Genomic DNA, 24,440 nt, shown 5'->3' with positions numbered 1-24,440 from the left:
CTCTAAACATTTGAGGGGAAGGAAGAGTTAATTGATGGGGCAAATGTCATTGTTGCCTTATTTTATAAAATTGCCACAGCCACCCCAACCTTTAGTAACCACTGCTGTAATCAGCTAGAAGCCATCAACATCGAGGCAAGATCCTCTACCCACAAAATGATTCCAACCCTAGAGAGAAAACTGTTGGAGTTGTCTTTCACATCAGTGTATTATGGTTTTATTTAGGGGTTTTGGTTATGTATGAGTGCGCTTGGACAACAATGACCAATGTGGAAGTGTGTTTTGCATGACAATGAAAATAAAATTTTAAGAAATGATTACAACCTAGCATTTTTGTACTAAAGTATTTTTAGTTAAGATTTGTGCATTTTTAGACATAATGCGATTGCACTTAACAGACTAGAGTATAGTATAAACATAACTTTTATATGTACTAATAAACCAAAAAATCCATGTGACTGTGACTCACTTTATTGTGATGGTCTGAAACTGAACCCACAATCTCTCTCTCTCTCTCTGAGGATGCCTTTACTCAATGGCAGGCAGTGTGCTAAGCACTGGGGATCCAGAAGGGAGGCACAAAATAGTCCCTGATTTCAGAGAGTTTATATCTAATCTCTGGAGCTCAGCTTCTTCACATGCAAAATGGGCTAATAATATCTTGTGCTGTTTATTGTGAGAGAAAAGGGATATTACTATCCCCCATGCCCCAAAAGCTGGCTTTTACCCAAAGTCCTGTTCCCTCGGGGTCTTGCTCAGCTCTGCCTGAGTTAATATAAGAAATTCATTTTAGCCAGGGAATCAGTAACTGCTGGTATTATGTCACTCCCTTACCATCTTCCCCCAAAGGTACATCAAACGTCCACTTTAGCACACCTAAGATAGCTCTAAATCAGAATGGGTATGTATTGAATATGCAGAATCTTCAAATTATAGAATAGGTAAGGGGATGTTGCACCTGATTCTTGAGGCAGAAACCTTCCCTAAATCTATAAATTGGAGCTTTTGCCTTCATCTCTGTATCATGAGCCCTGGATTATAGGGATCTTCCCATCCATAGATGGCAAGTCCTTGAGAACATGTACTATGGTTTGTTTGGGTTTTTCCCCATTCTTGGTTTGGGGTGAGGAACTTTCTTCACATCTTCAACTCTATGTCTGGCCCATAGCAGACACTTCATAAAGGTTGGTTGACTTATTCTTAGTAGGAATCTGGATATTTCACCCAAATAACATATCCAAGAAAATGGAGACTCCCAGGAAGGCAAACCAAACCAAACTCCCTAGTTCTGACTAATGCTCAGCCCCATCCTGCCTTTGATTCTGATATGATTAGATTAATTCAAGGAAAACCAAGATGGTGAGAAGGCTGGAAAGCATGTCACATCAGCACTAGCTGAAGAACTTGGATACAGTGAGAAGACTTAGGGATAAACATGAGAGCAATATTCAAGCATCGGTTGACTAACAAGTGTTATTAAGTGTTTTCTGTGTGCCAGGCACTGTGCTGAGCACTAGGGGATTAAAAACAACGCAAAACTTGGTGTCCTCAGGGCAGAGGTCAATTTTCAAATAACTACAAGATACAGAGAAAAAGTAAATGCAAGGTCAAAGAATGGTTAGGCTTAAGTCTGCTTCACCGTAGAGAATAGAACTAAGAGGAATGGATAGGAGTCGAGGAAAAATTCATTTAAACTTGATGTAAATCAAATCAGGTCAACAAATATTTATTAAACACCATGCTATGCCTTGAGAATTTGATATGAAGAGAAAGATAGCCCCTGCCCTCAAGCAGATTACGTTCTAATGGAAGTCAACATATAAAAGGCAGCAGAAGGGTTCTGAGCACATTGTAGGTGAAGTCCTTTGCAGATGAGTCAACAGTGCCACTGGGAGAGGAGTGAAACTATGGGTAGTCTCCTCCTTAGAGTGAAGTTCTGGGAGATACCACCATATCAGAAGACAAGGTTGCAAGGGCAGAGGATACTTCCAATGTGAAAAGCCCAGGGATAGAGTGAACTTCTGGGATGAAGAGATTTCTATGGCATGGCAGATAAGTCCAGTGGAGATGAGTCAGCAACATAACCTTGTGGGAATGAAGGAAAACTTCCTAATAATCAGACGGATCTAAAAATGGAATTTGTCTACTTTGGGAGGTCTACTAACAGAGGCTAGATGATTGCTAGCTGTGCTGAAGAAGAGATTCTTGAGCAAGCATTAAGACAGACTAGGTCTCCTCCAATATTTAGTTTCTGTAATTCTGATTGATAGTATATACATAAGAGACAGCTAGTTGGCACAGTGGATTGAGAACCAGATGTAGAGATGGGAGATCCTGGGTTTAAATCTTCCTAGCTGTGTGACTCTGGGTAAATCACTTAACCCCCATTGCCCAGCCCTTACTGCTCTTCTGCCATGAAACCAATACACAGTATTGATTCTAAGGTGAAAGGTAAGGGTTCAAATTATTATAATAATAGCTAGCATTTATATAATGCCTACTATGTTTCAGGCACTATGTTAAGTACTTTACAAATATTATCTCATTCATCTTTCACATAAGTATATTTTTGGTTTTATTTTTCATTATGGTTATGTGTGACTTTGCTCTTACAACAATGACCAACATGGAAATGTGCTTTGTATGACTATAAAAATAAAATACAAACCAAAAAAATATATATATTATCTCATTATTTCTCACAACAACCCTGGGAGGCAGATGTTATCATCCCCTTTAGTAGTTGAGGAAACTGAAGCAAACAGAGGTTAAATGATTTATCTAATTTCATAAACCTGGTACTTGTCTGAAGTCAAATTTGAACTCAGGTCTTCCTAACTCCAGGACTGCCTGTCTTTCTGTGATTCCTAATTTATGCAATATTGGTATCATAAGTGGGACAATATGTGCAGTTGGTCATTTCCTACCCCACTGTAGAAACTGGCCCTGAGATCCAGAAAGACAAACCTAACCCTCCTTGGCTTTAGAGTCTTCCATTAACAGAGTTCCAACTGGCAGAGGCCAAATGAGGTCTTGTCCCAGGTGCTAATTTCCAAATAGGGCATGATCCATCCTTGCAATGATCACCATTGTCCCAATTCAACTTGAAATCCTCCACTAACCAACATGCCCAATGAGGAACCCCAGATTTTCTGGGTAACAGACAACTCCTATCACGCTGCAACTGTACTGTCTTCCAACACATACTCGACAATCCCATAACCTCAGATTCTTAATTATGGCTCTAGCCCCTAACCCTGAAAACTTTTGGTGCCCCAACATTGACTCTTCCTTGCAGTAGCATCACTACATTTTGGAAAGCCAAAATGCTTGATTCTATAGGATAAAAAAGAAAATTATCTTGCTTTTACACACCCCACCCTAAGAAAATAAATAATGCTTGGGATTGTGGGAGGGGGCAAGGGCAGGCCAGTGAATTTATTATCCTGATTAGAAATCTCAGATCTGTTCTACCTTGCCAATTGCCCCAATATCATGTGGCTTCTCTGCTGTCTCTTTCCCTTCTGGCTTTTTACCTGCAGAACCCAAAGTTGTGTAAAGGAGAAAAACAAAGATGATGATTTCCCTCTCAAGCCATCCCAAGGGTGCCCATCAGTGCCAATCTTCCCCTTTTGTATACAAGGATGCGATCAGAAGTGCACAAAAGGTGTTTAATCGCCCAGGCTGTGTCAGAGCCCCAGCATGTCTCTGCGGGGCTCCACACGACGCCTATTGTCTGGCCGCACACGCTGTCTGCCTGTCACTGGGATGCACCCTCACCCAGCAGAGCCTCTTCCCCACTTCTCCCAGCCCACCCTTCCCCAGCTCCATTTTCTGCTACCTTTTAGACAGGTCTTTAATAAGACCCTTTCAAGTTTCCTTTGTGTTCTCCCTCATGCAGAATTTCAAATCGGCATTTGTGAATCATCCAGGCTGCCAGTCGTGTCTTTCTCTGGGAGTTGGGGTTGAGGAATCAACAGCCGGCGATGTCTCTCTCGCTTTGGGCCACTTCTCTGGCTCCAAAGGGCAGAGGTTATTTGTTTCAGCGTGATGCACAACTGGGATCCACAGCCCCTTGTCCTCAATCCATGCACCCACCTGACTGGTACTCCCTTTACAATGACAACAATGCCACCAAAGTGATTATCACCAAAATGGGGGGGGGGGACAATGAATGTTATAGTTAGAAGATATTTTAGGACCATCTAGTCTATTCTTTAACAGAGGAAGAAACTGAGTCCCAGGAAAATCAAGTGCCCTGCCCAAGGTCAAAGATTTGTAATTGGGAGGTTCAGGATTCAAATCCTGACTTCTTCAAGAGCAGAGACTGTTTTTTGCCTCTCTTTGTGTCTCCAGCACTTAGCACAGTGACTGACACATTTGACTTGACTAGTTAAATAAATCAGACATCCAATATAGTCTTGTGAGAAGATTATAGCAACTAGATAGCTCAGTGGATTGAGAGCCAAGACTAGAAATGGGAGGTCCTGGGTTCAAATGTGACCTCAGACATTTCCTAGCTATATGACCCTGGGCAATTCACTTAACTCCCATTGCCTAATCCTTACCGTTCTTCTAACAGTACACAGGATTGATTCTAACATGGAAGGCAAGGGTTTTTAAGAGAAAAAAAAAGATAATAGTAATAGCTAACTTTCTATAGTGCTTTAAGATATTTAAAGGAGTTTTACCCCTATTATTTTATTTGATTCTCATAACAACCCTGGGAGGTATCCCTATTTTACAAATAACAAAACCGAGGCTAAAAAAGTTAAATGGATCTTCCTGTCTACGCCCAGAACTCTACTAATGAGGTGTGCTTCATTATCCTCATACAATACATTAGGACACTGAGGTGAAAATGGCATATACCTTTAGAAAGCATCAGTGGGTTAGGCAACTATGTGATAAAGTGAATAGAGTATCAGGAGGACCTGGGTTCAAATGTGGCCCCAGATATTTCCTAACTATGTGGCCCTGAACAAGTCACTTAATCCCAGTTGCCTAGTTCTTGATCTTGATCTTCAGACTTAGAGTTTTGCTAAGACAGAAGGTAAGGGAAAGCAAGAGATGAGGGAGAGAGGGAGAGAGGGAGAGAGGGAGAGAGGGAGAGAGGGAGAGAGGGAAAAAGAGAATCAGTGTACTATAGTGGAAAGAACATTGGTCCTAAAGTTAGCAAACCCAGACTTTAAAAATCTCCACTGCTCTACCATATTCTTGGTATGTGATTTTAGACAAATTATTTAACCCCTTGGATCCAATTTCCTCATCTGCAAAATGTGTGAACTATCTGCCCTGCCCATCTGAAAGATTACATGAGAGATATTAGATGTGAAAAACTTTGCACAGTACAAATATATTGTCATTATTGTTATCATTGCCTAAGGTTTCCCAACAAATTAATAGCATGGCCAGAACTAGAATCCAGAATTCTTTACCCTCCTCTCTCCCATTTTTGTGCACTACACTATAAAGTTTTATATGAAAACTATAAATCAGCATGAAAAAAATCCAATAATGTTGGTAAATCATTTCATTTTCTTGCCTGCCTTTCCAGGTTTATTGAACATCACTCCTTTCACACACTGCCTTCTGGCTAAACTGATCTGCTTGCTGTTCTCCGAAATCAAGAGTCGATCCCCCACCTCTGGACCTTTGGACAAATTGTCCCCTGCCCCAAGCCTGGAATTCACTACCAACTTATCTCTACCTCTTAGAATCCCTAATTTCCATCAGCATTCTGTTCATATGTCATCTTAACTATTATTCCTCCTTCCCATCTTCCCAGAAGACTATGTGGCTATTTATCTGCTTACCTATTATATATCTCAGTAAAATATAAACTTCTTGATGGTTGATATTGCTCAGTTGTTTTGCAGCCATATCCAGCTATTCATGACTACATTGGAGGTTTTCTTGGCAAAGATACTGGAATGGTTAGCCATTTCCTTCTCCAGCTCATTTGGCAGATAAGGGAACTGAGGCAAACAAGGTTAAGTGGCTTTCCTAGGGTCACACAGCTAAGAAGTATCTGATGCCAGATTTGAACTCGGGAAGATGAGTCTTCCTGACTCCAGACCCAGCACTGTATCCAATAGGGTGCCCTTTGAGTTTGTCTTTATGTCCCTAGTGCTTAGCACCATGCTTTACTTAATGGATGCTTACTAAGCACAATAGATGTTTAATCAATTTTTGTTGGATTTCATTGGCTGCAGACTAACAGGACCATCTCTGAGGGGCATCAGCTGTTGAAGTTCAAAGAACCGAAAGGGGAAAGTAGCTCTCACTTCACATGGATATTATAATTTAAGAAGGTACTTTGGATTCCATGGAAGAAAAGCTCTATGCCAATACAGTATGTGCTTTGTGCATACAAAAAACATATTATTTCTTTTGACTCAGATCCTTTGCTTTCAGCACCATAATTTGTTGGGCCAGATAGAGCAAAGAGTCCTCCATGAGCTGCTTCTCTCCTAGATAGAATCAGCATATCCACTTCCTAAGTGATCTTTCTCCTTAAGTCAACTTCTCACTAACCACCAACAACCTCTAACCATCTCTACCTCCTTTGTCACTAAATATGTCGCCTCCACATAAACACCACAAACTTTTGGTATGGAAATTGTACCCAGAAGAACTCCTCATTTCCACTCTCTTTTCAAACTTCCTTATTCAAACTATCCAAGGAGCCCCTGACTTCTTGAAAGCATTTTATCCACCTCCAAAGTAGCCTTGGATCATATAGCTAGGAAGTATCTGAGTCCAAATTTGAACCCATAACCTCCCATCTCTAAACATGGCTCTCAATCCATTGAGCCACCTAGCTGCCCCTGATTTTTTTAACCCAGCTTCAGTTTACTCATTTATATTCTATCTTGCTAGATTTAATATATTATTGTGATCTACTAAGACCTCTTTTTGGAGCCCCTCTATGTCACTTGGCATTGTAACTATTCCCCCAAGCTTCTTTTCATTTACAAATAAAAAATATAATCTTCTAGTTCTTCATCCAAGTAACCATTAAAAGTATCTAACAGAACAGGGTCAAAGGCAAATTCTTATTGCACTCAGAGATTCTCAACTAAGGCTGACATTAATAACCAGTATTTGGGTCCTCTGACAGATTAGGGAATACATAGAGACAGCTTACCTCAATTTTAGCAAAGCATTTGGTCAAATCCTTAAGATGGGGAAGTGCAGTTTTTAATTCACCTAGCCCTATTATCATTCAGATCCCAAGAGCCCTTTTTGGTGATAAGGACAAAATAAGAGACCAAGAGTCTTGCAAAAAAGATGGACATGCAGTATCTGTGGTATTCCCATTATCTGATGGTCTAGGGAATGAGTATGATTGTCTGATTTTACTTTTTCAGAATGAACCCATTATGACTCAGAGATCACCACTTCTCTTTTCTGAGTACTCACAAAACTTAGGGGGGCTCAGTGGATGGAGAGTCAGGCCTAGAGACAGGAGGTCTTGGGTTCAAATTTGACCTAAGACACTTCCTAACTGTGTGATGTGAAGGTGGAAAATTTGTCACACCTGAGCTACATTCCCAGCTTCCTTTTAATTTACATCCTCATTTTACAAATGGAGGCTTAGGAGATAAATTTGGCTGAGACCCATCCTGTGAGGCTCTTTTTGGGGAGCTTGTGTTTTTAGTAAAGTGCTGTAGGTATGAGTCTCTGGCTTTCTTTGCTCTGCTCAATTGACTGAAAGAACCCTTTTTCTTTTCCCTCTCTTTTGATTACTGTTAAAATCCTACAGTGACCCTGGGCAAGTCACTTAACCCCATTGCCTAACCCTTACCACTCTTCTGCCTTAGAACCAATGCATAATATTGAGTCTAAGACAGAAGGTAAGGATTTTTAAAAAAATCTAAAATATGAATAATTGAGAAAGTAACAATAGTAGTAAAGAAAAACATATTGAAAAAAATCTGCTCAGTGCAATAACCAATCATGTCTCCAGAAGGCAAATGATGAAACACTGTTCACCTCCTGAGAAAGAGATGATGGATCCAAGGTATAGAATGCAACATACGTTTTTTGGGCATTGTAAATGTGACAGTTTGTGTTGCTTATCTATACTTACTGATTACAGGGACTGCATTGTTTTTTCTTCACAGGGAGAGGGAAGAGTTGAAAGAAGAGATAGTATCAAAAAAAAGAAATACAAGAGGGTCATTTGAATATTTTTTAAATGCACAAAAGGGAACTGAGGAAAGCTCAAAGGAAAACAATTAGCAAAACCTTGAGAGTAACACGTTGAATTTATTTCATTTTTTAAAGCAAGTTGTATACAACAGAGATGAATAGTTTTGCCTAAATTCTTCTTTTGTATTTTCTGTTATATGGAAATATTATTTTCTTGTTATTTGCTAAAGAATTTTAAAATTATTAAAAAGAAATCTAAAATTTTGCTAAAAAATTGAAGTCAAGCTCACTGACGCATGTTTTGGAAATCTTCCTTCCTTCTCTTATTTTGAAAGTAAAATGTCCAGTCATGTGACACTGTTAATTTCTCAGAATTTTTTAAAGATCAACTATCATAGCTCAGGAATTGTTTCAACTAGCTCTTTTTGTATCCTCAAATGTTATCCATTTTGGTCCAATGATGTGAATTCATTAAAAGTTGGTGCTTCCTTATACCTCAGTTTATCCTGGGTTTCCATTTCCTACTAATTGTTTTTCTTAAAAGCTTTCCAGGCTGAAGATTTTCCTTGGTAAGGAAAACAGATGAAGAAGGATGTAGTTTATCTACCACCTAGAAGGTGATAAGCATATGGATTGTCATTCTATCCAATTAGTCGGTCATAATGTCAATCTTGAGTAGATACTACAGGAGAGTAAGTTAAACCCAGCCTTGAATAATAAATTGGATTGGGGAAATAGCCTAGTGCTTCAAATTCCAAACTTCTCTTTGATGAGCGTGTACTCCTCCATCTCTTGCACACACAACCATTTTTAACACTACTGCTCATCCAGGGATGCTCTGCGTGGTTTTAAATCATGACTCCTACAATCATCCAAGAATCAAAAGTTTGAATGACCCAAAGAATAACTCAAAGGAGGAACATATGGTGGGATTGTGTAGGTTACAGCTAATTGCCAACAATGGCTTGTTACACATGAAACCTTATAAAAGATTTAAGGTAAGAATTATATGATCCAAAAAGGTGATAAGTCTACCTAATTGCAAGAGTATGAAATGGCCAACAGGCAGTTCACATGCTGATGCAATCACAAGACTTCAGTAAGGAACTCTGGCATAGTGAGGATTTCCATGCCATGATATCTCCACTTGAGTCCTCACCACCATCTCCTCTTTTACCTAAACTTTGACCTCTGACCCTGAAACCACCCGAGGCTCTGACTGAAGTTTTGGTCTTATCTTGTCGGGATTCAGCTCTCTACTACACTTGCTGGCCACTTTTGCAAGATCCCCTTTCCAGTACCCTTTTACATGTTACATTAGAATATAAGCTCCTTGAGTTCAGGAACCATCTCTTCTGCTTGTATTTGTATCTCCAGCACTTAGCCCAGTGTCTGGAATATAGTAAGTGCTCAATAAATTCTCTCTCTATGGAGGATTTATGGGAAAGCATAAACAAGACTCCCACAAGATGACATGGGGCAGATAGGTGGCACAATGGATTATGCTCCAGGCTGGGAATTTGGAAGTCCTGAGTTCAAATTTGGCCATCCTAACTGTTTGAACCTAAGCAAGTCACTTAACCCCATTTGCCTAACCCTTGCCCTTCTGTCCTAGATTTGTCGTTAAGACAGAAAATATGGATTTAGACTTTAAAACATGACGTGTCCTAGATGGATAATGGTCTGTTGGGAAAAATTCCAGCATCGATGATGCATCAAGGCCCCACTGAATTCTCACACTATACAAAAGGAAACAGAAGCAAAAGAAGACTGAAGTGGTCCTGGTTCCCCAGTCACCCATTACAGTTATCCCAGCCATCTCCAAAAAGTAATCCCCTTCCTTCCCTGATGTTCCTCCTGTCTCCAGCAGAGATTCTTTTAAACCTTCTGGCTGTCCTTAGCTTTCATCACAAGACTGCTCTTGTTCTGGCTTTCAGGTTCCTGGTGTTATTCACAAAGCACCAATACAGCCTTTGTCTCCATCCTCAGTTACCTGCCCTTGTTTCCATCCTCTGCACATTTCTTCCAGTTTCTTTAGACAGCTCCCCTCTTCCCTCCTCCTCGTTTGCATGTGTTTGTAGAATTTCATTTCTAAGAGCTTCTCATCCCTCCGGAGCTGACCCCCCCCCCTGCAGAATTTTTAGGGCCTGTAAAGTCTTCAGCCTTTCTACCTAGGTCATATACTTGGATATCAGGCTTGTGTTGGGGCTGCTGGCTCTCTGCCAGAGAACCATGTTGAAGGATACACCATGTGAGAATGAAAATAAGAAAAGAGAATTGGGAGGGGGGAGGGATCGAATAAAAAGACCAGACACTCCAAGCAAACACTGAGAGAAAATATAAGCTTGCCAGCTTGACTTGGGTGTTGAAAATAATAGGGGTTTTAACAGTTAAAAGGTTCTAAAAAGGTCATTATGCATTTAGCAGTAAAGAGCAATATGAATTTCTAAGCAGCAACATCTGGAAGATCAAAAGAAATCATACTTCAATCACCATGAAAATCTCTGCTCATTACACACAATCATATTTAGTTATTAATAGACATCGGCTAGACAGTGACATTTTACACATTTCATCCCATGATGCGCCAGGGACACTTCTGGCATTTAGTTTATCATTTTCATCAGTGTCTTCCATGGATTGACCGATCCGACCCCAAAATCTCACACTGTCACTCATCATAAGTGAATTTATCAACATGTACGTAATCAGAATACACATGAGAGTTTTAACTGTTTGCATATGAAATTACTTCATTCTTCATGCTTCAAAAAAATTCAATTTTGCATAATAAATAATGATAAGGGCCAGTTGACAATTATATAGGTGGGAATAGTAGGTGGCAATGATTGGAATTTAAATCTGTCGTGTGAATGTATCTGGAGGTTGCTTAAGTAATCAGCCTCAGTGGCTGATTCTCTCCATTGTTAGAGGTTAATACAAAAGCTCTCCAGCTCATATTAGAAGCAGACTTACTTAAACTGCAAATTGGCACATATCCTATTAGTATTTTCCTCCTATGACATATCCTCCAACTGACTTAGATACACAGTCAGGCAAATATTAAAATTAATTGGTCCGTTATTTTAATGCAGAAGAATAGCAGCCTGTCTCCAAAAAATGAAATCTCTCAGTGTTTTATACACACACACACACATGACTCCAAATAAATAGGATGGAGAGCCCTGCCTGCTATGACACAAAAGGATATCACCACCAAGTGGCGGATCCTCCCCAAAATAGCTTGTTTTCCCTCTATGGGGAATATTTTGGGAAACCAGTCCCTTTGGTTTCCTGGGTGATTTCGGGTGTGTAATAATTGTATTAAAGAAATAATGAGAATGAGGCTCATTCTAGGTTTTCCCAAGGACAACCAATCACAGTTGCCAGTATGATGAGGCACTGCTTCAGACAGAAATGTGATTTTACTTCTAATGACAATTATTTTTGGACTGAATTATAATTTAGTTCATTAATTAGATCTGTCACTGCATTTTCTAATCCAGTTATTGCATCCTCTGATGACTCTACCAGAATTATGCTACTCCCTCTGCTACTCAACAATGGGATCCTTTCTTTAAGAGGGAGAGGTACATGTACCAGGTTTAGGGGTGATGGTTAACGGTTGCTCATGGGGAAAGTTTTCCAGTGGTTTGTGGGCTCAAAATTACCCACCTAATGACATAGTCCATTGTAATAATATAGCTTTTAAAAAGAGGGAGGGGCCCCCAAAAGATTTAATCAAAGGCTAATTTTGTGTATTTTCTACATTTTAAAGTAAAATAACATCTGTGCATATCCATATCTGAGGCCAATTATTCTTTTCTATAGGTTAATTCCAAAGTGAAATTGTATGTGATGTTCATTTCTACCTTGACTATCTTATACTCTCCCATCTCACCCCAGACATTTATCTTATCATATTTCAATCATTTAAATATGTTAAAGATTGCTATCAAAATATGACTTTCCAACAGAGAACAAAATAGCATCTGATCACCATATTTGCAAATAAATCTCCACTAACGGAGGTACAAAAGAAAGAATACCGGATTTGGAGTCAGAGGACCCAGGGGCGAATTCAGCCTTTGCTTATTTATTATTTGTGTGATCTTAAACAAGTCCTTTCATTTCACTAGCCCTTAAGGACATGTAGGACATCTTCCTGACATCACACCAAGTCATCTAAATGAGGAAATCCTGCCATTACTCTGAATGGTTGGTCTATATAATCCCAAACATCTACCTCTTTGGAAATGTCTCCCCGAAGGGGAAAGGAACACACATTATTAATAGCCTCTTATGTGTCAGGCACAGTACTAACTGCTTAACAAATATCTCCTTGGATCATCACCACAGCTCTGAGAAGTGGGTACCATTATGGCTCCCATTTTTATAGTTGATAGAACTAAGGCAAACAAAGGTTAAGTGACTTGCCCAGAGAGTAAGTGTCTAAAGCTGGACTTGAACTCATCTTGCTGACTTCAGGTCAAGCTCATATTCTATCCACTGGACCACCAAGCTGCAGGAAATACTATTTTCATCCCAGCCAGATAGTGCATATAGCTAGACACCCATTGATTTTAATTCCTATGAAGTGTCTTCTACAATTTAATGCAAAAGACAGGTGTTCAAATATTGCTTTGAGTAATTAACTGACCTCGAGCTTGAAAAGATGGCTAGTGCCAATGGCTGACTCCTTGGTACAACTTCTTTGATATTTTGATCACATACTCGTGAGGTCAGAGGATTATCAATTTAGAGTTGGAAGGAACCTTAGACACCAGCTAATCTGATCCCCTCATTTTGCAGATAAACAAACTGAGTTATAAAAAAGTAAAATGACTTCTCCAGCATCAACCAGTTAACAAGTATCTGAAGTGGGGTTTGAACCAAGGTCTTCCTAAATATAAAGTAAGTATTCTATTCACCATACCATGCTGCTTCTTCTGACTCTGTTAAGGTCTGACCATTCACTTCTGGATTGTTTGATTTGGTCGAGTTCATTTAAAAATAAATCATAAGGGTAACTAGGTGGCCCATTGGATAGAGCACCAGAGCTAGAATCCTAAGAACCAGGGTTCAAATTTGACCTCACTCCTAAAGTTCTGCATTAGAGTTGTTAATGAGATCAAAAGTAAGGGTTTAAAATTTTTAATTAAAAATAATAAATGTCTGAAAATACTTGAATGAATTTGTGTCCAAAATATACTCACATCAGTCAAAACATCTGGTTTGGCTGCTAAGCAATGTATCTGAAAGGGCCCTGGGTCTGAACTCATGAAGAGTAGAGTTCAAATCCAGCCTCAGACACTTATTAGTTGTGTGATCCTAGGCAAGTCATTTAACCTCTGCCTCAGTTTCTTCAGATGTTAAATGGAGTTAATAAGAGCATGAGGATCAATTGAGAAAATACTTGTAAAGCATTTACCAAAAAATCTATTATGGAATAAACACTTAATAAGTTTGTTTCCTTCCTTTCTAATAACTCCAAGGTTGACTCTCATTCCACTATACCATGATGCTTTATGATTGACCAATAAATACCATGTAAGATAGATATATACAAATGCAATGCAAACCCCAGGGCAGCTAGGTGGTGCAGTAGATAAAGTACCAGGTCTAGAGTCAGGATGACTCACCTTCCTGAATTCAAATCTGGTCTCAGACACTTACTAGTTGTGAAATCCTGGGCAAGTCACTGAACCCTGTTTGCCTCAGTTTCCTCATCTGTAAAATGAGCTAGAAAAGGAAATGACAAACCATTTTAGGATCTCTGCCAAGAAAACCCCAAATGGGGTCATGAAGAGTCAAGCATGACTGAAACGATGATGTAAACCTCATTAGGATAATTCTCTGAGAAAGAAATTATGACTGTCTAAAGACAGTGCTCAGGTCCAGCCTTTGGCAAAACTGTAACCGAGAGAACTTGGAGCTCATGCAGTCCAAATCTCGCCTTTCATAAATGCGGCATGGGAAGTTTAAGGGATTTGCTCACTTCACACATGTAAAAGCAATAGAAGTCCTCTCATTTCAGACCAACTTTTCTTTCCACTCTTATCAGACTTTCTCTACTGGATGTTCTTCCCCGCCGGAGACAAGGTTTTCACCCTAGAAAACAGAGACTGGGAATGGATGTGAAATTGTCATCACCAGCTCCCTTCCCTGGAAGCATCACAACAACACTACAGAGGGCTCTCAGGTATATAGGACCAGATGCTGGTGGGCTCAGAAGAAACAAAGCCAAGGAGAGGTTTCAGTTTGATCTACTTCCAGCACTATCTGATGCACTCTGTGGTAATTTTCATTGCTTTCCTCTCCCTTTTTTATTTTTACAGTCATTTTCTTCCTTCTTTTTTTAAAAATCCTTACCAATACTAAGGGATGGTCCCAAGGCAGAAGAGTGACAAAGGCTTGGCAATGGGTATTAAGTGACTTGCTCAAAGTCACATAGCTAGGAAGTGTCTCAAACCAGATTTGAGCCCAGGACCTCCCATCTCCAGACCTGGGGCTCTATCCACTGAACCATCTAGCTGCCTCAGTTATTCATTTTTTAAATAAAATAAAATAAAATAGACCAACTGCCCAGTGGTTTTCACACAGACCTCTAATCAATCAAACTTTTGCCCAGCCTTAAGTCCTTTTAGGATGCGACCAGGTTCCAAAAAAGCCTTTAAGAGAAATCCTATCAGTCCTAAGATGGGAGGCTTTGCTCAAAAGGAGCTTTAAAATGTTTTGGTATTTGGGAACAATACATTGACTCAAGAGCCTCCCTCAACAGCATCCTTTTAAGAATGCAAAAAAAAAAAATAGTCCAAACAATAAATATCAAATATTTCCACAGATCATTTGTTCTGTACAAGCAGTGGGTGGAGAACCATTGCCGTCGAAAGTAACAAAAGAATGGCCCCAGCTGTTTCACTGTGCAACATTCTCTTCTAGCTGTGAGTTATCGAAGGAAGAGAAAGGGATATTCCACTTAAACAAGGTCTATTTTTAGGATTTGCTGTAATTTCAAAACCGCATTAAACATTTCCACTCACCCCCATCCCCATTCCCAGTTATTCCGGGCCCAAGCTCTTAGCATTTTCATGACTTCTTGTAAATCACAGTCAGGAGCACATAATGAAAATGACCATGGAGCCCAAAATGCACAATTATGCTTGGGTTGGGCCTCACTCGGGCATGCAGGAGGCAAGAACTGATCCAGAGGCAGTGGTTCTGTGGCATTTTCTTTTTGCAGCCAGAAGTCAGCATGCAAGTTAAATGGAATGAAAATACCCACCTAATTGGGCAGATGCACAGCTAATTAATCACTTAATTTAACCCACTTAGTTTAGTGAGAGTAAAAATGTAACCTGACAGTTAGGATAGCAACATTTGTTAGCTCTTCTAGAGCCTGAGAATATCCCAGTTTTAAAACTCATCTATCTGCCAAAGGTTTTAGAAAACATCTCCCAGCAGCTGAATTAAAGCTAGAACTAGGGTGGGGTGACCGGGGCTTTGCCCCCAACAGCATTTGTAGTCCTCCAGAAGGACAGAAACAACAAAATGTAATACCTCCTTAACAAGAATGATTCATTTAAGTAAGATAGATGGTGTGCTACAGAGTTGCTTCCCCACCTTCTCCTTCCTATACCTTGCATCAGTATCCCTGAAAGCCTTTTGTGTCTTTCCCACAGGGTGGTATCCCACCCAACCTCCATCTGAAAGTTTTTCAAGTGGTCCTTGATCTGGGTACAAAAATTACATCTTTATAAATAATATATATTATATGATATATAATATTTATATTTTTAATTCAAGCTGTTTTTTTAATGGAGTTTTACTTTGGGTGGAAGAAGAGAAAGCATGACTTTTTTAATGCTTATTTTTTCTCTTCCCCAACTCTGTACCTTTTTAAGAAAAATTAAAAATTAAAAAAAAAAAAAACCTTAACCTCTTTCTTAATAAGAACTCTAAGACAGAAGAGCAGTAAGGGGTAGGCAACTGAAATTAAGTGACTTGCCCATGATCACCCAGCTACGAAGCATCTGAGGTTAGATCTGAATCCAGCACCTCCCAACTCCAGGCCTGGTTCTCTACCCACTGAGCCACTTAGCTGCCCTGAAAACATGACATGTTTGAGAGGCACAGTGACCAGACTACCTTCCCTTCCACTCTCCCTCTAAAAAAATCACCTCATATTTATTTTCTATATATTTTTATATTATGTACCTTATGGAGGACAAGAATTGCTTCATTTTTGTCTATTTCTGTAGCATCTAGCACACAGTAAGTGCTTAATAAATGTTTGTTGACTATGTAGATTCCTGAAATCTTTGGAGTATTGTAAATCTACATTCTGACCTAGACACCATGGAGACACCCATCGGGGTCACTATTTTGTTACTCTGGGTCCCTAGTCTCATTTGTAAAAAAGAATTGAAAAAGAATACAGACCTATTATTCAGAAGGATTGTGAGTTATGAGAGTAAAAGTCATTCTAGAGCCCTTTGCAAATTTAATGTTATATAACTGCATATTAAACAAGCTTTATTAAAATTAAGTTATATGTGTCTATTCCTGGCAAGTTAAATTAACTCGTTTTCTAGTCATTAAAAAGCACTTGTGGTCATCAACGATCTCCTAATTATCTTCACATTGTATTTAATGCCAGTGCCCAGACCCTGGGTGATTAGAGGCCATGCCTACACCATGGATTGGCAACATCATCTGAAAAGAGAGACTCTTTGAACCACTTTGACGGTTCAAGTCTCATGCTAGCTGTTGCATCAGTGAAGAAGTTGACTGTCTTCAAAGTCCTGGCTCACAGTTGACCTCCTACTGGAGGCCTTTGTCAGTGCCCTAGAAGAGACCAGCAAAGATGGCGGAGAAGGAGGAAGCTGTACAATCCAGCTCTCCTCCACAACTACTTCAACAAGTCTAGGAAGATCAGATCAAGTCATGATTGAGAAATCCAAGAGAAAAAGGAATCACACCATGTCGTTTTTCCAATCCAGGACAGAGAGACATAGGTGTGCTGGCACTGGGGGACAAGATCAAGCAAGAAGGTACCACCAGGCAGAGTCTTGCTCCACTCCAAGGAACCGAACTGAGACTCGAGGGGATGTAATAGGGCAAAAGGTTGTACTGAATTCAGCAGGAATGGGGCTGCTACTAGGCAGGAACTAGGAATAAAAGCCAACAGTGGCTCTGTCCTGATGCCCAAACAGCAGACTGGTGAAATCATTAGCTGTGACAGAGAGAGTAACAGGGGATGTTATAGTGAGGGAAATAGCCCTTGAGCTCTAGCCTTGGTCACCTAAGCAAAAATATTAGGTCACATTTTTCTAGGGTTTTAGGGTTTTCAAAGCCTTTTAAATATATTGTCTTCTCTTCCCAGGGAGTAGGTCTCGGTTTCTAAAAGACTTTCATAAGCCCTTGTAAAAAGCTCATGGCTTAGGAATAAAAGGCCACTGTTAGAGACTCAACTTGGAAGGCAGAAGATTTTGTTTATAGCTCGTTTCTGCTGCTTATCAGGTTTATAATCCTGGACACAGAAGTCACTTACACTCAATGGGACTCAGTCTCCCAATCTGTAAAATGAGATAATGGAAGAGATGATCTCCAGGGTCCTCCTGGCTCTAAGATTCTGGGGTTTTAGATAACTGATATATTTCTCCATAATAGTTGCTTGTCAAAGATTCCTTAGCATTTATGAGCTTGGGGAAAATGGTTCTGTATGTTGGCACCTTTTCTCATGAAGCAAGGAAATAGCTAGGGCTAGAAAGTATAGTGAATAATGCATTGTTCTTGAAGTCAGGAAGATCTGAGTTCAAATCCCACCTCAAACACTTATTAGCTATGTGACCTTGAGCAAGTCATTTAACCTCTGTTTACCTTTCATCAATAGCAAAATAGGGATAATGGTAGCCCTTGCCTCTCAGGATTGTTTTTAGGATCAAATGAGATAATATTTGGAAGGTTCTTAGCATTGTATCTGGCACAGTCATATTTTAATGCTAGCTGTTATTTTTAAGGAAATTTATATGATTTTAGATTTAGGGCTAGAAGTGACCTTAGAGGTCCAAAACAATCCTCTTGTTTTAGAGATGTGGAAATTGATGCCAAAAAGTTAAGTGACTTGTCCAAAATTGCACAGGTAGCATATGGCTGGCCTGGGATTTGAACCAAGGTCAAAGTCAAAGTCTAGTACCCTTTGCACTCAACCACACTGCCTCCTATTCTTGTAGATTGCTTTTGAGGCCAACCAAGCATAAACCGTCCCATGATTCCTATGAAACTGAGTCTTAAGGCTCGCTCTGGATAAAGATGCATTTATCGACTCATTTTTTAAAGACCTCCTTACTCACCCCTGCCATATCTTTTTATATTGAAGTTAGATTCCTACTTCTTATGGATATTATGAAAGTTGGACGAGAATGACCTCCAAGGTCTCTTCCAAGAGTGAGATTCTATGATTCTATGTTTTCTAAGCATTGAAATTGTAAAGCCAAAAGCCTAAGACCTTTGGTGGGGAAGGAGTAACAATGAAAGTGAAATGTCATTTATTGAAAGTTTGGAAAATAGTGTGAATATTGTCACAAACAAGGCAAGGAAGCATCCCAGGGGTCTGAAAAGAGTGCTCAGTCTTTGAGATCACACATGGTGCAAGGAGGGGATAAAACAATGAGCCAAAAGCTTTCATGGAAAACCTTTTGCTTTGAATCATCACCTTCATGCAAAGACTAGATGGATCTGTGGTCTCAATACTCCATACAGTTACAGCACATAAACTATATGCTTTTGGCACTGTGAATAATACTTTTAAATGCCAAGTCCTGCAAATGGGGGGAAAAATAAAGCAACATTTCTTAAGAATCATATCAAACGACCACCCTTATTTTGTCACTGAGGAAGTTGAAAGCTGTATTGGAATGAAAAAAATCCTCTTTAAGTTCTGAGAGTTGGTGGTTTATGCATTTGTAGCACCTACTTTAAAGCTACCTTCCCCATCCCCACTCACACTGACAAGTTGAGTCTCCAAAGGGTGGCTACTCCATCTGCTCAGGGCTCAAGGTTTACCCTTCATTTACCCACTACACACCACATCTCAACCTCTTCCTTCAGTCTCTATTAAGGACATCATCCCTCATCTTCCAATGCAGAGCTTCTGAATCCCAATCCTGATCACCACTCACTCATCTTCTCTAGAAAGGATAGACCCTTCCATGGGGAAGCACCTTTGAAATAAGACCTCGGCATCAGTTGGATTCATGGTAGGACCGAGATATTTCTAGCAGGATATCATTCTTTTGTGGCCATTGCTGCTAGAAATATCAGAGAAAACCTCACTCTTGAACACCCTCGTACCCCCCCAGAATTCTAGCGTGAGATGTCACTAGCCTCCACAGTTGGATAGGATTCCCCAACTTTCATAGAGAGGGGCATACCCTTTATAACACCAACAGTGGTAGCCAATAGCTGCCTTAGAAGCTAAGTATTGGAGCAGCTAGGTAGCTCATTGGAAAGAGAACCAAGCCTAGAGACAGGAAGGAGGTCCTGGGTTCAAATGTGGCCTCATACACTTCTTTGCTTTGTGTCCTTAGGCAAGTCACTTAATCTCCGTTGCCTGTTCTTCTGCCTTGGAACAAATAAAGAATATTGATTCTAAGATGGAAAGTAAGAATTAAAGAAAAAGAAAAAAGGAGAATGTAAACATGCTAAAAAGCCTTAGAATGAAACCTCCTCATGGCAAGAACTCAGGACAAAAATATAGTGATTCGATACACTGGACTTGGCATTTCAACTGTGTTCAAATCCTGACTTTGTCACTGTGTGATCTTGGACAAATCATATCATCTCTCTGAGCCCATTTCCAAATTTGAAAGACAAGGACAATGGTCCTTTTATCAGCAACATCTTTGAGTCATATTTAGAAAAGAGATCCCTAATGTTGAGTGTAATGGAACTGGGTTAGGAAAAGAAAGAATACACATTTGTATAGTTCTTTAAAAAAAAAAAAACTCTTCCTGATTAATCAGTGTCCGTTCTAAGGCAGAAAAGCACTAAGGCTAAGCAATGGGGGTTAGGCAACTTGCCCAGGGTCATACAGCTAGAAGTGTCTGAGGTCAAATTTGAACCCGAGACCTGCCATCTCCAGATCTGGCTGTCAGTTCACTAAGCCACCTAGCTGCCCTTACATAACACTTTCAATGTACCAGGCACAGTGCTAAATGCTTATTTGGTCCTCACAACAATCCAGAATGGTAGGCATGATTACTATCCCCATTTAACATTTGAAAAAACTGAGGCTAACATAGGTTAAGTGATTTGTCCAGCTAATAAACATCTGAGGCTAGATTTGAACTCAGGGATTTCTGACTCCAAATCCAGCATCTCTTGGTGCCACTGAGCTGACATGCACACACATATGTATGTGTACATCTACATACACATACATGTATGTGTGTACCTACACATATGTAGATATCTACACCTGTATGTAACTATAAAGGTTCTAGATATACATGTATGCATGGCCATGTATATACAGAAAATGCCATGACATAGAAATATGAGTTGTCATTTTGTCTCTCTCTCTCTCCAGCAACCCCTCTGTCACGCCAGATACAATGAATCTATCTGTTGACATCTGAATCCACATTCTACATTCATTTTATTAAAAACTTTTCCTCCAACCATCCAAACCCTAAAGTAAGAGCCCAACAATTGGGAGAGTCCCATAGAGATGGATGACTTAAGAATATGGAAGATGGCAAAGACTAGGGGAGAAAATGATCTTCCCAAGCCAGAAAAAGGCAGCGTGGTTTAGGAAGACTCTCACTGGGCAAGATGTCAAGAATGCCTAGCTCTATCCTCAGCTCCTCCACCAATTGACTGGACAGGCTGGACCAGGAACCTCAGTTTCTCTGGCTGTCAAATGAGAGGTGGGAGAGACAGAAACGCTCCAGGTGTGGGAAGGGAATGTTGTAAATGTAGCAGCATCACAGCCAATATCCAGCCACTGGGAGAAGGCTCAGCCCTGATGGCAGACTCAAAAAATCCTGTCGATTATATGCAAATCATATGCAAACACACTTGCGCCTATCTCATACACATCTGAGAAGTCTCAGATGTAAATCACCAGCTTGCAGGGAGAAAAGTCAAACTGGAGGGGAGAAGAAAAGGAAGAAAACAGATAAAAACTCCAAATGGCCTAATTAGGAGATGAAGATGCGGTGAACGGATGCTCAATGATTCTTTTCAAGAGGTAAGGCAATGTGAACATTAGTAGGAAATTTAATTTCCATCAGCTTTTACACATTTGTGAGTATGTGTGTGCGCGCATGCATACGTGTGTGTGTGAGAGACAGACAATGGACCCCCAGTCCTAAAGGCATACACACAATAATAAGGCAACTTTGCTATAAAAGTGTCCTACTGGCAATTCCAAGTGGCTAGGATTAGAGAACATAAGTCTATATTTCATTATATTGTAGCGTTAGAGCTGGGAGAGATTAAAGAAGCCTATAAGTTCAATCTTCTTATTCTACAGATGAGGAAACTGAGTCAAAGGATAAGTAAGTGGCTTGTCCATTTCACACAACTGGTAAGGAACTAAAACAGGATTTAAGTCCACAAGTTCAACATTGTCTCTAGACCTCCATGCCATCATATTTACTATTATATGTGTATGGACATGCTTATCAGCATATGTTTTCATGTTATCTAATTTCTTTTTTTTTTTAAGTATGTCTTGGGAGCAGATAGGTGGCTCAGTAGATTGAGAATCTGATCTAGAAATGGGAGGTTCTGGGTTCAAACCCGACCTCAGATGTTGCCTAGTGTAAGTCTAGGCAAGCCACTTAACTCCTGTTATCTAGTCCTTATTTCTCTTCTGTCTTGGAATCAATATTATGTGCTGATTCTAAGATGGAAGATAAAGGGGTTTTTTTTAAATAAAAATAAACACTGTCTTAAGGCCTGAAATATATAGCTAAAGCATTTCCCCGTAGTAGTACGAGAGGAAAGAACCATGGTCTGGAAGAAATTATAACAAAAATCATTTTCAGTAGTATTTGAATATTTGCCATTTGTTTTCCTCACAGCAATCCTGTAAGATAAGTAGTATGACTATGCTTGACTAGGGAGGTGAAGCAAGAGGGGCAATAAGTAGGTTTCCACATACTACCCATGATGACTTGCACACACAAAAACATAGCATGAAAAGATGTCATCCAAGAAATATAGGACTAGAAAAGATGGGCTAGTTATCCAGTACAAATAAGGAATAAAAGATGGCACTATAAGATAAGGAGAAGAGTGATAGCCCTGGGTCAGAGGACCTGGATCCAATTTTTGGCTCTGTTACTTCCTGTGTGACCTTGGTCAAGTCACGTGGTATTTCTAGGCTTCCGGTCCTAATCTGTGAAATTACAGGCTTAGATTCCTTTACCCCTATGGCCCCTTCCTACTCTAAATCCAAGGTCCTTTAGACAGTTCAAGTGCTACACAGGAATCCAAGAATGTAAAGGGACCTAGAGGGAGGCTTCCAGTTCATTGGGTGACTAACTCTTCAATTTATAGGGGGCCACAGACAAGATTCACCAGTGACATACAGTGAATCAAATATGTCATAAACAAGAATGAGAAGGGGTGGATGGTTGTGGTCCACACCAGAGGTTGGACATGACTGAAAATGACGTAACAAAATAGCTGTACATTAGTCCAGTCTGCAGTTTCATATACAATCCTCTTTTCTATTAGTTTTAAGCAATTCAGCCTTAAAACTGCACTAAGGTTTTGAGAACAACCAGAGTAAATAATAATAATAAAGATGAAGCTATTACTGCTCAATCTACACTTCCCTCATCTGCCTGTGTAACCTAACAGAGCTACGGAGCAAAGACTCTGACTCACATCACCACAACATCCCTGTCTGGAACCCTCTGGCTGCCTACCTAGCCCAGGGTCTTAGCTATAATGGATATTCAACATTTGTTGACTGAACAGTCAAGCATTTGACTTGATGGCCCTGTAACTTGTTACTGAAGCTCCCACTACCAGGAGAAGAAAAGGGCAGCTATCATAGATAAATGAGAAGTCCTTAAATGTTACAGTTACATGTAAATAAATTTCCTGTTTGAACTCTACTGCTTCCGGCATGAAAATCATCGCGATGATTTGGAGACTTTTCCGCTTTTCTTATAAGTAACTCAAAGGATGAATGTAAGGTTTTTTTAAAATGTGACAGACCAGCAGAATGTTCCATAATAAAGTTACTTGTTCGAATCATCAACATCAGATTTTAGAGGCAGAAGGGGCCAGAGATGTCAGCTCCACCAACCCTGTTCTGATGCATGAATCCCCTATATGCTGCCCTCAGACAAGTGGTTATGATAGCCTCTCTTTCAACACTTCCAACAATAGGTAACTCATAGACTTCTGAGCCAGTCTTTTTCTCTGATCATCCTTTGAGAAGTCACTTTGTTGTTGCCTAAAAAAAGAGCAATTCTTCTCAAAGATTATGGGGAATAAGAATGAGGAAAGGACTCCTCCTCCTTGAACACAAAGAGATCAAAGACGGAAAAAGAATTCATATAGAATTATTTATAGTAGCTATTTTTAAAATAGCAAAAAATGGAAAATTAAAAAGGCACCCACCTATTGGGAAATAGCTGGACAAATTAGGGTGTGTGAATATGATAAAAAAAACTATTAAGGTCATAATAGAATACTATTGCACCATAAGAAGATGAATTCAGAAAAACTTAGAAAGCTGTAAAGAGAAGTGAGCAGAATCAGGAGAACACTGTATACAGTAATAGAAGCATTGTATGATGATCAGCTGTGAAGGACTTAACTATAATCGGCAAAACAAGTTTCCAAGATATTCATAAGGGACTCATGAAGAAAAATGCTGTCCACAACCAAAGAAGAAACTGTAGGAGTCTGATTGCTGTTCAAAGAATACTATCTTCCACTTTGAGTTTCTTATTGTATGTCTAATATGTGTCTTCTGTCATAGCATGAGTAACATGGACATATGTAATGCATGAAAGCACTGGCGTAACTTATACTAGACTATTTACTGCCTTGGCAGAGGGAGGGAGAAAATCTGAGTTGTAAAATGTCAGAAAACAATTATCAAAAATTGTTTCTACAGGGGGAAGCTGGGTAGCTCAGTAGTTTGAGAGACAGGCCTAGAGATGGGAGGTCCTAGGTTCAAATATGACCTCAGATACTTCTCAGCTATGTGACCCTGGGTAAATCACTTAACCCCCAGAAGGTAAGGGTTA

This window comes from Monodelphis domestica, chromosome 5 (genome assembly GCF_027887165.1).
Source record: "Monodelphis domestica isolate mMonDom1 chromosome 5, mMonDom1.pri, whole genome shotgun sequence".
NCBI lineage: Eukaryota > Metazoa > Chordata > Mammalia > Didelphimorphia > Didelphidae > Monodelphis > Monodelphis domestica.
The sequence above is the reverse complement of the archived record's forward strand: the minus strand, read 5'-3'. Positions refer to the sequence as shown.